Below are 5,427 nucleotides of genomic sequence, written 5' to 3' on the forward strand. Positions count from 1 at the left end.
CTGGAGGGAAAACGAGGTGGGACCAACAGTGTTAGAGTGGGTAGGCAAGACTTTTCAGAATCTTTGGTATGCACTAAATTTTGGTTTGAGGGGATAAGAGAGGGACATACTGTTGACTGGGTAGACAAAGATCAATACCTGATGCTTGTTCAAATGAGAAGATGCCACTATGTATCTACACACACACACACACACACACACACACACACACACACACCCTTCTCCTGAGCTTGAAAAGACAGGCTCTTCAGTCGGGGTGCAGTGCAGCGATGATGAAACATACAACTTTCCTCTAGTTATTTAATGTCTCTTGCCCCCACTATCGTGACCCCAATTCTACCTTATAAATCCGGCTAGACCAGAGCATGTACACTGGTACAGATAAGAGCTGGAGACACAGGGAATCTGGACAGATAAACCCCTCAGGACCAATAATGGGAGTAGCCATACCAGGAGGGGAAGGGGAAGGTGGGGGGAGAAAGGGGGAACCAATCATAATGATCTCCATATAAACCCCTCCCTGGGGGGCAGACAATAAAAACATGGGCAAGGGGAGACATTGGGCAGTGTAAGACATGAAAAAATAAAAATAATTTATAAATTACCAAGGGTCCATGAGGGAGGGAGGGTGGGGAAGGGAAGGGGGAATGAGAAGTTGATACCAAGGGCTCAAGCAGAAAGAAAATGTTTTGAGAATGATGATGGCAACAAATGTACAAACGTGCTTGACACGATGGTTGGATGGATGGTGATACAAGTAGTATGAGCCCCCAATAAAATTTTTTTTTTTTAGAAAGAAAAGAAATACTCTGCTCAAAATCTTGCTAGATGGGACGTTGGAAGCGTCTCTGATCAGCCTATTGTAAGTCAAGGGACTCAAGAAAACTCTCTGAGTTCTGGTTAAGAGGAGAGTCTTTTGGGCCACAGAGACTTGGATCCAAATCCTGGAATTAAGTGATATCTCAGTATTGTTTCTGGATATGCCCTTTCCTCACCTGTGACATGGAGAGGCTAATAGAACCCACCTCCTGGGGATATTGAAAGGATTGAAGTGGAAGATACCAGAGGGCAATGCATGATCTCCACTCTACTTTCCCACAACTTCTTTGAAGCTCCCTGGTACTTATAGAGCTTTGGGGCACACAGGGCTCCCCTCCGAAAAACTAGGCCCTGTCTTGTTGACTCTAATGTTCTGGTCCAATGAGATGCCCGTGAATTGGAACCAACGCAACAGCAAACCAACAACAACAATTTAAAGCAAAAACAGAGCCCCATGACCACTGGGTCCATGCTGCCTCGGTGGTGCCCATGTGTACAGAAGCAGACCGCTAGGCCTTTCTTCCCTGGTGTTACTGGGTGGGTTCGAGCCACCAAGCTTTAGGCTAACAGGTGAGTGAAGTACCCTTCCTGTGCATTTGGACAGAGAGAAGGAGTGTCGTTGATTTTCAGGAGTGGGGGGCGGGCAGATAGCTTTTGGCTCATTGATGATCCACGAATTGGCCTGCTCCCAATATCAGAACTAGGCATTGGTAGGCCATGTCAGGAAGACAAAGGGGTGGATTATAAAGCTTAATCCTATATCTGCGATCAGACATTAACTGTTTCCGTTTAACCCCAAACAAAGAAATACCGCCCTTTCGATGATGGACAAAGGTCTTGAGTGGAATTCAAATTCCTGAGCGGAATTTCGTTTTGCTCTTCCTTGCCCAAGTCATGCCCATAATCTGTTATCTTTGATACCCAATTCCATTTTCTCTAGAACGGAGCACTCAGAAGGCTCATGTGAAGTACCCTGGGAGCCACGCTGCAAGACTTTTGAGATGTTTTTTTTATTTCCGGCCAATCTCTTATAGTTTTGACTGGACAGAATTTCTTTACAGCTCGCACCTTCAGTCTTTTCAAAGCATTCAACGGAATGTTGATAGAAATAGCTCTTCTCTTTTAAACCTTGCAGTTCATCTGTGATGTGTAATATTTCATTAAACTAGACAATTCCAGCAGGACAGCATGTCAAAGCCGGGCTCTCCCCTCAGCTGTCTGCCTGGCTCACTCCCTCACCTCTTCCAGATCTGCGCTCAGAGATGGTGTTCTCAGCATGGTCACTCTATTTAAATCGCCACTTTCCACTCCCAGTCCCAGGCTCCCTACGCCATTCCCCTGCTTCCTTCCTCTTCCCGCAGGATGCCCAAGCACCTGCCAGCCAGGACAAACATTGTCTTGCTGTTCTGCCCTGTTTTACACTGTTGCTTGTTTGGGCCCTCAGTGCCGTGAGGGCAAGGATTCTTGTTGGTTTTGTGAGTAGTGCCAGTGGTGTGTGTGTTGGGTAGTGGGGGGGGGGGGGGTTTCAACAGGGATGTGGACAAGGGAGTCGAATCTGAATGCCTAAACCAATGCTCAGCATGTTGTAGGTACTCAATAAATATATGTTGGATGAATGGTGGTGGGCGGGGGGGGGGGGGGGAATCCTGAAAATTATAACTAGGACCCAAAGCGCATGGCCATAGGCTGAAGCGTATGGTATTGTGGTGACAACTGGTTTACAGTCTCCTCTAAGGTGAGTGGCTGGGCGGGTAGGTCGCCCACTCTGAGTAACGAGGGGTGGGTTTCTTTATACTTCTCCTGCTTTGCCTCCTGGGGGATCTTGGGCTGGGTTCCCTGGAAAGGCAACACCAGTGAAGTGTATGAATGTGAGGGAAAAAAAGAGCAAGAGTCTCTTTTCCCTTGGGCATGCCACCTTGATCCTGGTGTGGCCATGGGCCGCTGCTTTGCCCAATGTTACCAGTACTGTAAGAACAAGCCCTACCCAAAGTCCCATTTCCGTCGAGGTGTCCCTGATGCCAAGATTCACATCTTTGACCCCGGCTAGAAGAAGGCAAAGGTGGATGGATTCCCACGGTGTGGCCACAGGGTGTCGGATGGGGACAAGCAGCTCTCCTTCGGAGCCCTGGAGGCTGCCCGCATCTGTGCTAACAAGTGCGTGGGGAGAAGCATTGGCAAAGGTGGCTTCCACATCCGGGTGCAGCTCCACCCCTCCCACATCATCTGCATCCACAAGATGTGGTCGTGCGCTGGGGCTGACAGGCTCCAAACTGGGATGTGAGGTGCTTTGGGGAAACCTCAAGGCGCGGTGGCTAGAGTCCCCATTGGCCAGGTCATCATGTCCATCCGCACCAAACTTCAAAAGAAGGAGTGTGTGGTGGAGGGCCAACGCAGGGCCAGTTTCAAGTTCCCTGGGCTGCAGAAGATCCAGGTCTCCAAGAAGTGGGGCTTTACCAAGTGTTATGGTGACAAGTTTGAGGATGTGGTGGCTGAGAAGCGCCGTGTCCCGGGTGCCTGTGGAAGTCCAGTACATCCCTCACCGTGGCCCTTTGCATAAGGGCTGGGACCTACGTTCACGAAGGCCTTGGTAGCCCAGCGCTGCCTCACTTGTACCCGCCAAATAAAAATTGAACTTCCTGATTGAAAATCAACAAAAAAAGAGAAAGCCTGTCAAGGAGATGATATGGTTGTGGGGGTCACCACCACGTGAGGCTCTGTATGAAAGGGTCGCGGCGTGAGGAACGTTAAGAACCACTGGGCTAGACGCTTGCAGGACCCCATCGGTCTGCCTGTTGTTACCGTGTCAGCTGAGGCCTTTGGCCAAGACATGGTGCCTGATCCCCATTACTCACTCTGTCCTTTCCTGTCTGGCTGTGCCAATAAGATGATTTATCAGCAGGAGAGCCAGACAGGCAGCCAGGTCTGAGCAGAGAATGGAGGCTGGGAAACTATTTCATCCATGCAAGGCTTGCCCCCTGCCCCCCCCAAAAAAAAGTCCTATCACAGCGTCATACACCTTCCCCAGGAGGTCTGGATGCTGCATTCATTCATTCACTCAACACACATTTACTAAGGACCCAGAGCTATAGAATATACTAGTAGACAAAACAGGTAGGCCTTTGCTCCCTTCAAGGTCACAGGCCTGTAGAAAAGGCAGACTTGGAGGTAGAGTGTATGATCAGGTACACTGAACCTACAGGTATGTGCAGGTAAATACAGAGAGTGATCAAGGCAAGAAGCAAGGGCGGGCAGAGGCACTCTCCAAAGAAGGACTGTCTATACTCATGAATAAGCCAAGTTTTTTAGCACATTTTTATGCAGTTTTTGGGGTAAAATTAGGTGCCTCGGATGATATTTGGATTGGCCTATACTCGAGTATATACGGTAATTCCTGAGCTGTGGTGTGAAAACTGAATAGGAGTGAACGCAATGATGGAAGAAAAGCATCCAGGCAGGGGCAAGGAGGTGGGAAGACGCAGAGAGGGGGGGTGGAGGGAGCAGTGGGGAGGTGGGCAAGGACCAGATGAGACAGAGTTTCCCAAGCCATTGACATTGACCTGAAAGGGCTCAGCGGGCACATCACATCCCCTCCATCACACATCTATCAGCTTGTTGGATGGTGTTTGGATGGCATGTCACCCGAGGCTGGCATCTATGCCACTGGCATTTCAAATGCCAGCTGGATCGCCCAACATGGATAGGTTACAGCAGAGTGTCTAGACCAGAGGTTCTCAACCTGTGGGTTGCAACCCCTTTGGGGGTTGAACGACCCTTTCACAGGGGTTGCCTAAGACCATCGGAAACCACGTATAACACATGGTCTTAGAAACAGAGCACCGCTCCTCTATCCATCTCCAGGTGGGTCTGCCCACCTGCAGAGATGCTGATCTGGTGAGAAAGAAGCTATCTCAACCTTCACACTGACGTTGGCTTTTTACACATACTGTCTCAAAATGTAGCAATGTAGTTTACTGTTGTTATATTAACATTGTTACCCATGCTACACCATGCCTCCAGACAAAATTTTGCGTATTTTTCATTAGAAATAAATATTTTACAATACATAATTACATACTTTTTTTGTGATTCATCCCTGGGCTTTCATGATGTTCAATTTGGAACAATGAAAATACATCCCACCGATCAGGTATTTACATAACGATTCCTAACAGCAGCAAAATGAAGTAGCTGCGAAAATAATTTTATGATTGGGGGTCACCACAACATGAGGACCTATATGAAAGGGTCGCGGCATTAGAAAGGTTGAGAACCGCTATTCTAGACTAAGACAGAGTAAGCAAAAGACTGGGTGATCTACGTCTAAAACCTTGGCCGGTGAGAACTGGATGGATCCCAGTGGTCGGACCCACACCCAACATGAGGATGGGGAGGCTTTCGTTCCGTTGTGCAATGGGGCCGTCAAGTCCCTGGCCAACTCCAGGGCTAACAACAGCTACAGGACGATGGTGCTCTCATGCCACCCACGCACTGGACACGGTGGGATTAGACATCCGTGACTCGCCAGCACTTGTAATCCTCCTGCTTACAAGGACTTCTCTGCTCTTTGCAATGTCACACGGGCACCACAGTAGTCCTGGGGCCAATCAA

The 5,427-nt window shown here is 48.9% G+C and overlaps 1 pseudogene; it reads left to right on the forward strand.

Moving 5' to 3' along the window:
• Window positions 1-2,752: 2,752 nt before the first annotated feature.
• On the forward strand, window positions 2,753-3,410 carry LOC142429609 (large ribosomal subunit protein uL16-like; annotated as a pseudogene).
• The last annotated feature ends 2,017 nt before the right edge of the window (window positions 3,411-5,427 follow it).

Source organism: Tenrec ecaudatus, chromosome 16 (genome assembly GCF_050624435.1).
Source record: "Tenrec ecaudatus isolate mTenEca1 chromosome 16, mTenEca1.hap1, whole genome shotgun sequence".
In the NCBI taxonomy this organism is placed as follows: domain Eukaryota; kingdom Metazoa; phylum Chordata; class Mammalia; order Afrosoricida; family Tenrecidae; genus Tenrec; species Tenrec ecaudatus.